Below are 13,385 nucleotides of genomic sequence, written 5' to 3' on the forward strand. Positions count from 1 at the left end.
ATGTTACAAATAAGACACAGCTGATGGATTTTCTTGATTTAGTTGCTGGCAGTCAAAATGGAGTTCTCTGTGCTTAGCACAGTGCAGGCAAGACAGAGGCAATATTTGTGTACTCGGTGCATGGCTGGGAAACCCAAGCACAGGAAAGCTTGAGCTCCCCAAAAGCCTTCAAAGTCTGGGAAAAGCAGCTATAAAGCCCAAATCTTCTGCAATCACTAGTGTCTTATCTACCCAGAGGCAGTGTGGAGTCTCCATCCTTGGAGAAATTCAGAAGCTGTCTGGACAGGGTCCTGGGCAACCTGCTGTAGGTGAGGCTTCTTGAGCAGGGGGGTTGGACTTAGATGATCTCCAGAGGTCCCTTCCAACCTCAATCATTCTGTGATTCTGTGAGGCAAGAGAACAACATATTATTACAATGAGGACTGTGTTTTCCTCTTCTCAACCCCCTTCTCCGAAATTATGGGTGAAACAAGTGTGTAAAATGATTGAGATGCTTTCTGTATTGTGCCAGGGTGCTGAGTAGCTTTAATAAAACAAAATAGAAACTTTGTGGTCTGATAGCCTAATTTAGATAGATACAGGGATTTGTGTCTGGCTGTCCTGTGCTGTCAGCATGAGGGACAGTTTTCGTATATTCCAGTCTGTGACCCATAAAATACAGAAAGATAATGCACTAGAAAAGGATAACAGCATGCTGTCAGAATTGAACTGGCTGTTAAAAGTAATTTTGAAATAAGCATTGTACAATCTTTGTGATTAATAGAAATAAGGAGAGAAGAGAGCTTAAAAAGGACTTCCCTGTGAACATTAGAAATTCATCTCTAATCTTTCTGGGCTGTATGGGTAAGCTGGAACAGACAAAGCTGTATTTAGCTGTGTGTTCTCACTGCTTTCAAGAAGATCCAATAAAATATACCGAAACTCAATTAACAACATTATTCTGTTTAGTGCTTTGTCATTGTCAGCAAGCGTTTTGCATTAGCCAGTGGCTGCTGAAAGAAAAATCTTCCTTGAATCTCGGAAGAAACAATCCCAATTTTCCCTTGCCACAGGGATTTGACTCTGCTCTTCTGTGTGGGATCCAGCCCCTCTCTCCTTCCTCCTCAGCATCAAAGGCTGCAGAACTGGGTCCAAGCAATCAGATCAATTACACCTGTTTCTGAGAACTCCTACAACAAAAGCAATCCTCTTTACTTCAGTGAGGACATTTGCAAGAGCAGAAAGCTGAAGAACTGGACTCTAGAGTAGCAGCAACCTTCCTCAACATGTTCCTAAATTGTTTGCACAGTGGACAGTCCACTGTGTTCTATTAAAATGATAACTAACTTTGAAAATAGAAGGACCTGACTGCCAAAGAAAGCAGCAGTTAATGGGAGAATCATCACATTTTTCTGTTGTGAAAATTTCTCCATAAAATGCAGTGCATAGCTTTGGAAAAATGTAAGATTCGTATTGCATTTCTGTGTGCCTGTCAGCAGTGTTGGCTATTAGAAACTCATTTTATCATTGTATTTTTGCTAGTAATAGTTGTTTCTGCCAGGGAGAGTAAGTTGCTAGTTTCTTTGAGAATATTTTGATGCCATAAAAGAAATCAAGTGGCGTTAGGAAACTCACACTCCTATTGATTTTTAAAGCACTTGATCTGTAGACTTCAGTAGATAACATCAGAAATGTTCATAAGTGATTTAAACTCTGGGTTAACAGCAAAGCTCAGAGGGAAGCTTAATGGATTCCTGAGAATTGCCCTATCAAAAATGTAAAACTGTTATACCTCTGATAATAGTAGCCACTTCCATTTGTAGTTGGGCAGGTAATGGGTTATTACTGTCATATATGTTCAGAACTATAGCTTAAATACTATGTGCATTCATATACTCCATATGCATTACTTAGAACTGGATTCTGATACTTTTTTCTTGCACTGTATATAATCTTACTCCATGAATTCTCCATGGACTCAAATAAATGCTTGAGGAATAAAGTATGAGTTTGAGTGAAGGTAGCACAATTGGGATTACACACTTGAAAAGCAAAATCAAGATATTCCAGATCTCTTGAACAGCCACCCAGTGCTTGGGAGCTTAATACATGTATATACCACAAAGTGACACTGGACAAAGTACAAATATAAAGATCTCAGTGGGAACTTTATCTTTAACCCATACCAGAAAAACATGATATGTCCATTATACCTGTTTGAACTTGAGGCATAGCACATTAACCTATATAGGTGTAGTTCTTAAAACAGTTTTTAGGAGATTATATATTTTGTTAATAAATTAAACATATGGAGACAGTATGTTTAGGTTTGTGCAGGTGCCTGAGTAGACACTATTCTGTATTTTGGTCAAAAAACTGGAATGGTTCAGAATCAGCTTGGTATTCACTAAATTGAACAAAACTGGCTTAAGTGACAGATCTCAAAATATAATTGTAAAAAAGGAACAATCATGGGGCTGCTCTCCATCACTGCCTTAGTTTTGTGCTATTTACTATTTTCAGTGTGACCTGCAAGGCTCTATACAATCAGTACTAATAAAGTTTGCAGTGATCACAAGTGCTAGGAGAGCAGCCAACACTGACTTCAGTGACAAAGTCACTGATTCAGTCATCTGGGTAAGTCAGGAGCAAGCTAACAACCTTTCTGTTGGTACGGAATAATGCAGTTACACATCTGGGAATTCAGATTTGAGGTCACGCTGCAATGAGAGGACCCTCTAACAGGAACATTTAGGAGGACAGTAGCAGATGGTCAGCTGAAGGTGTGATCATATGGCTGACTTAGCCAATGTGAGCCTGGAGTGTATCATTGCAGCTAGAGAATAGTAGGAGATAGGCTTGTATCTTTGGTCTCAGTTTTAATGCTCAGCTTTGCTGTCAGTGGTATCTGCAAATCTGAGATGATGTTGCATGATTATAAGGATAAAAATCAGGCCTTGCAGTGTGGGATCCAAGAAGCTCCATTTTTCTTAGATTAAAGAAAAGTTATGGGTAACGTAAATACCCTCAGTCAGCACGTGCATGGGGAAGAACAGTCAATGACGCTGCAGTCTCCCTGTCCAGCAGATGAAGGCATCAGAGCATTTAGCCATCCTCGGGCTAGCAAGGCCGTGCGGTATCCCCTCCCCAGCCAGGCCCGTCCTGCAGCCCCCAGCGAGCTGGGCCAGGCCAGGGATGGTGAAGGGGGTCAACCACAGCCCGGGCATCTCCAAGTGCTGCCGCAGGTGCTGGGCCCAGCCAGGAAGGCAGCCCCAAGGGGACAGCCCCCAGGAGGCCTCTTGCTCTCCCCCACTTGCTTGCACAACTTTGGACAAATATTGACAGCAGGTGAAGGTAAATATTTTTCTTTGCTAGGGCAGCAGTTCCAATTTTCAACAACTTTCTCAGCTTTCTTTGCAAAGGATATGATCTTTCTGAGAAAGGAAATTGTGTGGAGTACCATGTTCAGGTTCAGACCAATAGCAGAAGGGGCTTAGGTGTCGTGACCATAATACAAAAGAAGCAAGGAACAAAGCTGGGTTTCGAGCAAGCCATAGTCTCTGCGCAGTCATATCCGACACTGCCTTCTCACCTCAGCCTATATGCCAGTTCTGGTTTCTTGCTCACAAAATCAGATTTACCTGCTGACATGGAATTCCCTTTAAAACACGCTATTGTTGTCTGGACCTTTGCACTGTAGTTGCTAACAGGGTATTTGAGCACTGGCATGGTGATACACATTCCCCAAAGCAATGGTAGGCACAAACTCTCACTTTTCCTTTTTGTTCAACTTCTGTGAGTCAACACCACCAATGAGTGAATTATACCGCATAATAATCCCTTTGCCCCAAATTGAACTCACTGCCTGCAATGTTTGGCCAATAAATGCTGTTAATAACCTTTCTGTCTAAACATATGACAAGAAGATCTGTTTCTTTTGACAATTTTTTTCTATAAGTGGAAATGAAATCTTAACTCTTGTCAGTAAAACTTCCTCAGATAGGAAAGTCTGTCCTATCTCTTATTCCATATGGGTCACTGTAATTAGTCTCACTAGAGGTGCCAGACACTCTGTGTCTGGCTCTGGTTGTTTATCCGATCATTTTGAGATTCCCTTTCAAGAGAATTCTGCAAATTAAGATGGAAGGAACCTTAGAAATTAAACCTGAAATGAAAATACCGAGTATGTGCATTTCTAATGGAAGCTCATTTATGAGAACCTGTGGACAGTTTCCAGAAATTTGAATCTGATGTTTTAAGCTTCTTAATGGCTGCATCGGAAGAGCATCAAGAGCAGATACAACTGTATGTTCAGTGTCAAATGATGGTTAACTCAACAATGCTCTATTCACAGAGGCAGAGTCATGAACGCAGAGACCCTCCTCTTCCTCTGACTCTTTCCCACTTACCACCAGCTATTCCCACAGAGAATATAGCTATAACATTAGGGTTCGACCCACCTGAATTCAATCCAATGTGGAGAGAGCCGGCAGTCTGCATCTCCTAAAAAGCTTTGTTTCCAGTCTCTCTGTGCTCCTTCCAGTTCATCAACTGCAGCTGAAGTAGGGGGTCCTGCTCTGACGGCATGAGACACCCCACTGAGGCCACATGTTTTGCACGAGCTGCTATAAAGATAAGGACCAATAACGTGTGTGCTGGCCACATTATCTCTGGGCACATCTCATCTACTAATTTACTAGTAACATCAGACAGCGGGTTTTCAATTAAATGAGGTGTTGTACAAGGTACAGAACAAGGGATTACTCTTTCCATGAAGGCTTTACAATCTTAACGGACAGGACCAACAAAAGGCTGAAGGCATGAGGATGAGAACAGACTTGCTGATGGATTGGGGAGCCTGGTGCCAGCCTCCTCAAGGTATTCAGGCACTTCTATTCATTGGGTGTCAGGTCCTTGAAAACCATCTGAGGACATGGAGCCCAATAAGCCTGTGAGGGAGCAGAAATTGAGATTACATCCTCTGTTTTCCAGTCCAGTGCTTACTCAACAGGCCTTCTAGATAAGGGCCAGCTGTTGTAGGGAACAGAAGTGGTACATCCTCTCAAGGTACATTGTCACCAGCAGCCTCCTTGTTGTGCTCTGCCCGCTGAAATGTTGTGGCTCAGTCTGGCCTCTCTTATCCATATGCTACTTATGGTTGCTACTCATGAAGTGCACTCCCTTTTAAGTCTGCTTGACACCTTTGCTGTAAAAGTAAAACTGAACCATGTATTGAAGGGAAAGCTGAGGTTTACTTACATCAGTTACTCTCACAAAATAAAGAAAGAACAACAGAATTGCATGGCTTTTATCAGTAGCTTTTTCTCCTGTATTAGCACTTCAAAAATAGCAGAGAGTATGGGAGTACACAAGGATAAAAAAAAAAAAATCTATGACTGCTGGAAGCACTGCTGAACATTAGATAGAATATCAAAGAGTTTGAAAGGTGATGTGTCCTATGTTTTTTACATTTTTCTTTAAATTCTGGCTGATTTGTACCTTATTTATGTCTCCATGAGGAAAAAAGACCATTAATTAAGTTCAGGATGAGAAGATTATCTTTGTGCATTAACCTGAGTTAATTAACACAAACTGAGAATGTATTTCACTTTCTATTGACAGCATACCTGAAATATATAAGACCGGGAACAATGTAGCTTTTTGTTGGGAGACAGTCTAATGGTTGTTTATTTCAATTTCTTAAGTGAAATGATAAGAGAGTAGAAATTTTAAGAGAACCTTGCTGATTTATAAAGAACTTGAGATGCTGAAATTAAATAGGTGCTAACAATAAAAGCAAACAAAAATTACTTTTAAACAATTGTATTAAAATCCTCTTTCTTTGTAATACCTCATTTTCTGGTCTCTTGTGAAGTCATGGTTGTATTAGTATTGTAGGAAAAAAAAAATCATCCAGTCTAGACAGGATCTGCATTCCTAATGATAGACAAGATGGAAAGGAAAAATTAGGTGGCCTTGTACATCAGGCAGCCTAAGTTTGGTTCAGTCATAGAGAGCATCTTGAATGTAAATATAGAATTATACAGAATTCTTAAAGCCAGTATTCCTTTCTTCATCCAGTAGCTTTTAAATATTTAGCTTTAGCTTTTTTGAAGCATTGCAGTGTCACTGAAACATGTTGCTTTTGGTGATAATGTCCAAACAACAACAAATTTCTTCTGTCGTGTAGAGTTAAAGGAAATTTTCCAGGTCAGATTTCTGTATATCAGTCAACTATTAAGCTATCAATGAATCAATTAAAGAGACATTTCCATATCATATACAACAAATTATTACTGATACTACAGGGAAAAGAAGTGTGAGGAAGAACTGCCATTTTGAGATTCATCAGGTTTCTGACTTTCCTCATGCTCTGTATGCATCTTACTGCAAGTAACTGCTCTTGTGTTGATACGGATGCATTCTTCACACAGGCTGTAATCTCAGTATTTGCTTGCAGCACTGAACATTTTATTTCCATAATTTCTGCATTGTTTTAGAGGTCAGGAGACTGCTTGCAGATTTACATGCCTTGCTCTCTTACACAAAACATGCATATTCACTCGTAAAGAAAGTCTACAAAAAGGAGGAGACAGCCTTGTAACTCTCGTGGAGATAAAAGGAGCTGAATTCTTCTACATTAATTACACTAGTATTTGAGGATGAGAAGTCTCCATGGCAACCTCATTGTCATATGGCACATATAAAGCTCCAAGTATCCTATGAAACTAGTAATTACCTTTTAAAAATGCTGAAGGACAGGGGAAAAGAAATATTAAGGTGTGCTTCAGTAAACATCAATACATAGCTGTGTCTGTAAATAACCAGAACAAATCTAAGGTCCTTACAGGTTATTTTCTTTAATCAGTCTTTATATGTGTAAAACTTTTATTTGTGTCAGTGCTGTTTAGGCTCTGCATGAGAACTGCAAATTCAGCCATGTCCTTGCATGAGGAGCTTCCTCTTTCTACTCATCATCTGCACCTCTGAGTACCACGGCAAAGGGAGAGTAGCTACTGTAGGGCCCTACCATACATTACAGCAGGGAGCAGGTCTGCTGGGACAGAGAACTAGCAGAGATGGGTCAGAGCAGGAAGCAAAAGGTGGCTGCTTCTTTTCCCTAACAACCTTTAGCAGCATTAGTTTCTCCTTACGTGGACAAGTCAAGACCTGTAAGCCTGAGGTCAGTTTTGGGCAGACTGGCAGCGGCTGCACTGAAGACCCTAATTCATAAACACACAGTCAGATGTGACATTGTGGAAGATCACATCATTGTTTTTTGTAGACAGAAGTCACACCTCACAAATCTACAGGAATCCTCTGAAGTGGATTGGGTGGACTGAGCACACACACAAGCATCACAGGCTCTTGGTCTGCTTGATCTCCAGGAGGCTTTCAGCAAGACTCTCTCCCCCTCCTCTGCAAAGGTGAAGAGATTGCAGAAACTGGTGCTGGGACCTATGCTGTCTAACATATCTTTAATGACCTAAAAACGGGTAGGGAGAGCAATGACAATTTGCAGATGATACTAAATTATTCAGGGTAAAGTTCAAAAGAAAAGAAAAAGCTGACTATGACAGGCTGCAGAAGGATCTTACAAGAATGATGGGTGAATAAAATGGCAGATGAATTTCAGTGTTTGTGAGGTGATTCACAAGAGTAAAAACAACCCTCACTTTGCATACAGAATGGCGTGCTCTGAACTAGCAGTTACCATTCAGGAAAGGGATCCTGGAATTGTAATAAATAGTTCTATGAAAATGTCAGCTCAAAGCTTGGCAACGGTCAAAGAAGCAAATAGAACAGAGAACAAAAAAGCAAACATCATTAGGCTGCTCTACAGATCTACAGGGTAGCTGCATCCTCAGTAGGATGTACAGCTCTCATCCCCCTGTCTCAAGAGAATACAGTAGCACTAGAAAAGGTACAGCAAAAAGTAACAAGGATGATTAAGGTGTGTGGCTTCAGTTAAAAAAAGAGATTAAACAGACTAGAACCCTTCTGCCTGGAAAACAAATGACTTCTATGATATTTATAAAGTCATGATAATACAGAAGGGAATAAATGATGATTATTCATTGCTTCCCAATATAAGGAGGAAGGGACATCAAATAAAAAATGGAAATAACAGGTTCAAAGCAAACAAAAGGAGTTACCCTTTTATACAATGCATAGCTCAGGTGTGGAATCCCTTACCACTGGAGTCTAAGTGACCTAAGTTTTCTCAAGGGTTCAAAAAGAAGCTCAGAAAAATTCATACAAAAAAGTCCTTCAGAGGTTGTCAAAGAGAAGTCTGAATCTCAGACTTAAGTAGTATCACAAGGGGGGGGGGGTTGTCTCTTTCTTATACACCTCCCTATGCATCCCTTGTTAGCCACTATCAGAGGCACAGTGCTGAGCAAGACAGAGCTCCAGCCTGGCCTGGAACAGGCATTCTTAGGTTAAGCTGTTTTTCCACCTCATTAGAAGTATTTCATGCATTCAGCAAGTTTTCTTCCATAGCATGGATCAGTGTTTCCTATACAGACAAACAATTAGGCCATCTCCATCTCAGTTTTGTACATGCTTGCTCTTAAGAGGTAACTGCCTTCCCTAAAGAATCTTGGCCCTCCAGCTGTGAATCTAGTCTATTCCCTTCCTGGTTGGTGAAGGATGTCCTGAGCTGCTGGTGCAATTCATGACCAAAACAAGGGAAGGGGGCTTCCCTTTCATCTTCACATCCTCAACAGCTCAGCTGAGAGTGGAGAAGCCCATCCTTCATGCATTGCCTCTACCAGCTACTGTCAGTGTTGTACAGGCCATTCCATAGCAAAATCTTGGGGGATGAATAGTCAAAAGTCAGCTGCAAATGTACCCCTTGTATTCTTTAAACGTATCTTAGACTTGACACAATCTGGATTTGGGCTAAAAGATGGAATAAAAAAATCCTAGCATATGCTTTCCTGGAAACATCCATTTTCTTCTTCCCAAGCTTATTTTCAGAAACTCACCTTCTTGGTCATATAATACTGTAGCTGTTTGTCAGAGAAATGACATATATACAAAGGTATGCACTAAAATGGAGACATACTGAATGCATAGTGAGGATGGGAAGCTGCTTTCTGCAATTGTGGATTTCTACAAGGATCAGTTCTTTCTCTCTCTTCCCATTCAGCATCTGTATGAAGTTATGGTATAGGCTCAGATTCTGATAATGTGCAAAAAAAGTTTACTATTTTTCTACCCCACTGAATATGCCCAGGATAGGACAAGAATGACTATGTAAAGATGAACTGTAGTAAAAATGAACTGTAGTAAAGATAACTTTGCTGACTGAGGCCATTGTGCAGCTCTTCCCCATGGAGAAGGTGAGCAAGAGAATTAATTGTATGAGACAGACCAAATGATTTAATTTACTAGAAGAAACTTTGAGATTATGATAAAGATTTTTAATGAAGTAGACTGCATATCCATCATTTCTAATATATCTTTACAGTGTTTTGTAATCCTGGCAAGAAGACAACTAAGCTGGGTGTCAATTTGCCCAAGGTGGGAGTCCTGCTTTCCCCTTACTCTTTCTCTACTCCTCTTTGCCCTCTCACATGCTCTAATATAGCCATCCTACCCCCATCTGGCCACCGTCTGGATCTCTTCAGTGAGCCCATTCAGTTCACTAGCCTGGCAGAAAACTCTTCACCTCCTTTGCCCCCAAGGTGGTTTATGCTCTTCTAGCAAACTGAACTAGTCAACAGCAAGTATGACACAAATTAAGTGCAACCAGGTACAAGAGGGGGAGGAAGTGAGCTACTAGGGCAGCTCAGATCATCTTATCTAACTACAGCATTAGCAGAACACACACACACTTCACTGGAGAATTGTATTATTTTTCTCTGCCTCAAAAAAAAAATAATCCAATAAACAAGTAGTAATAATGAGATGACACCATCTGAGGTGGAAAAAAAAAGACTTTTTCCTATTTTCCAATAACATTTCTCAGCTTAATATTTGGGCTGAAGTACAAAATGAATTGCAATTATCAACTTTTTACTTGTTTTGGACTGATTTTGAACATACAACTCATATTTTCAGCAAAGCTGGCTAAGATGACTGTAGTGTTTTCCACTGTGAGACATTATTTAACTTATGGCTATATACTTTCCGGTCTTCAACTATTTGGGCTTAAAATTTTCAAACACGTTTATTCTTGGCTGATTTTTCCCTCCGAGCCCTTCGGCTAAAATTTTTCATGTTTTTTTCCACAACAAGGTTCAGAGAAAATACATTGCTGGACTCATGAGTAAAAAATTTTCAGGATCTTTGAGAAACTTTCCATAGTATAGAGAGGTAACCTCCTTGTCCCACCAAACTTCCCTGAATTATTATGTGCCATTTCTTAGCTCTAACAAAATTCTTGCAGAAGAAAAAAAGTCTGGGAAATCTTCATTTGCAAGCACTCAGTAGAAATGCCTTTGGCTGTCCAGTAGCTGTTCTTAAAGGTTCTGTCTCTTCATTCCTGGAATGAACAGGATGTCCCCTGCAAAATAGCTCCTTATGGATTTAGTTGCTCCTATAGCACTGGCCCCAGAGACTGAGGACAGAAGGAAGCTCTGTCCTATATTGTTGACACTCCTGTTTTAGTAATGAGACTTCTTGGAGAAGACAGTTGACTCAACTGCAGAAAAATGTGGAAGTAGAGAAGAAGGGTTTAGGAATACAGGAGTGGCAGAGTTTGTGGAGATGGTGAGATGTGAAAGGTGAAAGCAGGGATGGGCTACCAAGAAGGAATACAAAAGCATCTCCCAGGCATGCAGGGATGAGACTAGGAAAGACAAAGTCCAGCTGAAGTTGAAACTGGTGAGAGATGCAAGGGTGACAAAAGAGGGCTTCTATAAGTACATTGGTAGCAAAAGGAAGACTAAGGAAAACAGGGGACCATTGCTGAATGAGGCGGGGTGACCTGTGAAAAAGGACAAAGAAAAACCTGAAGTACTCAATGCCTTCTTTGCCCTTGTCTTTTCTGTCAAGGACTGCTCTCAGGTTTTCCCAGTCTCTGTGCCTAGGTAGCAGAATTTGAGCAAGAGAAGCCCTGCCCATGGTGGAGAAGGATCAGGTTAGGGACTGCTGTAATAAACTGGACATACGTGTATACAATATCCCAGGTGGGATGCATCCAGGAGTGCAGAGGGAGCTGGGCAATGTCATTGCAAAACCTCTGTTTATCATTTTTAAAAGGTTATGGCTACTTGCGGACATCCCCAGTGACTGGGAAAAGGCAAATGTCTTGCCCATCTTCAAAAAGGTGATTCAACTGAAAGCATGTATGTACTGATAGAGAATTAGAGATTGCTATGATGGCATTGTTCAAAGACTACAAAACTAGCATGGTTTCAAACTTCAAAACAACACTTTAGCAGATTAACAATCAATAACAACACACATGGCCAAAGATCAGCTCTTAATCACTATCAATCATTATCAAAACATATTCAATGCAGTCAGTTCTTAACAATCATATCCTAAATTAGCTGTGTGTTTACAACACCAGGACCTAATGCTGTGGACTTCGCACTAATGGGTAAGGTCCTTAATGGTGTTAGTCACTGAGGTCAAGATGATCAGGCCTGAGAGTAAATTGATGAGGAAAGCCAGAATGAAAGTGGGTAATTTTTTCTTCCCCATCTTTACTTTCTCCTCATTGGTCTTTTATGCTCCCTTCCCCCTCCCCAAAAGAAAAGGGGATGACCTCACCTGCTCTTGACATAGCTCATCATATTTTGGGGTCAAGGACTCGTTCTGGTTTCACCAGGCATCTTTCTTGCTTCTTTTGCAGGATTATTCTGGTTGTATCAGGCACCCTTCCTGCCTGCTCTACATCCTTGTTCTTATCTTGGAGATTTCACTACTTACACATGTTTTCCTGCACCTCATTTGGGCAACTATGCCACAAATCTCCCTTTGTCCCTTTGTGGTTACATGTTATTTACATATTTATGCTTAGCTGTGTTACAAAATACGTGTTGTTGCATAGTAGCGACTGGAGAGAGTCAGCATGGTTTTACCAAGCAAATCATGCCTGACTGACCAACATAATTTCCTTCTGCGTTGAAATGACTGGCTCTGAGGTTGAAGATAGAGCAGTGGATGCCATTTACCTTGACTTTAGTAAGGTTTGACATTGTGTCCCATGGTATGCTTATAGCCAGACTGGAGAGTATGGTCTGGATGGGTGGACCGTAAAATGGGTGGAAAAACTGACAAGACCATTGGGCTCAAAGGATAGCAGTCAACAGTTCAAAATCTAACTAACAGCTGGTTACTGGCAGTTTTCCTCAGGGGTCAGTACTGAGCTCAACAGTGTTTGATATCTTCACCAGTGACACGGGTGATGCAACACGATTCACCCTCAGCAACTTTATGGGTGATACCAAACCAGGTATCAGGTATCAGCTTTGGTATCAAGAAGCAGCTGATGAAGCAGAGGTCAGGGCTATGACCCAGAGAGACCTCAACAGGCTCGAAAAAATAGGCTGAAAAAGCCTCCTGAAGTTCTACAAAGAAAAATGCAAAGTCATTTACTTGGGACTAAACAATCCCATGCAATAGCACAGGCTGAGATCTGACAGGCCAGAAGGCAGCTTTGCAGGGAAGGAGCTGGGGTGGGAGTCTTGTGGATGACAGGTCAAACACAAGCAGCAGAGTGACCTTGCAGCGATGCAGACCCACCACATACTGGACCGAGCTAGTAAGAAGGTAGCCAGCAGGTCGAGAGAAGTGATGCTTCCCCTGTAGGCAGCTCCTGTGAGACCCCAGCGGGAGGACTGAGAAGAGAGATAACAGCACACTGGAGTGAGTCCAAGGGTAGGTCACTAAGACACTGAGGGGCTGGAGTGCATGATATACAGGAGAGGCTGAAGGAACTGCACTTTTTCAGTCTGGAGAAGAGACAGCTTCAGATGGGTGGGAATTGCTTTCTTCAGCTATCTCCTGGGGGTTGTAGAAGAGTCAGCATGGTTGGAAGTGCACAGCAAAAGGACAAGATGCAATGTTCATGAGTCACAAAGGGGGAAATTCAAGCCACAAGGGAAAAGGATCACCATAAAAGTGTTTACACACTAGAACAGGTAGCCCAGAGAGGTTGCAAGACCTCCATCCTTGGAGATATTCAAAATTTGAATGCACAAAGCCCTGAGCAACCTGACCTGACTTTAAAGTTAGCCCTGCTTGGTGCAGAAGGTTAGATTAGATTTACATTACCAAACTTTCTTGCAGTGCAATACAATGCTGGGCATTTCTCCAGTGTGTACAGAGAAAATTGCGTGTACCTCCCATGTGCTGCAGAGGTTGGTGGGAGCTGCTTATGCAGCTACACAGAGCATCTGGAAAGACCCTCTCCTCACAACCTCTCTTCATATCTACCTAAGCCCCAG

This window comes from Apteryx mantelli, chromosome 1, assembly GCF_036417845.1.
Source record: "Apteryx mantelli isolate bAptMan1 chromosome 1, bAptMan1.hap1, whole genome shotgun sequence".
NCBI classification, from domain to species: Eukaryota; Metazoa; Chordata; class Aves; order Apterygiformes; family Apterygidae; genus Apteryx; species Apteryx mantelli.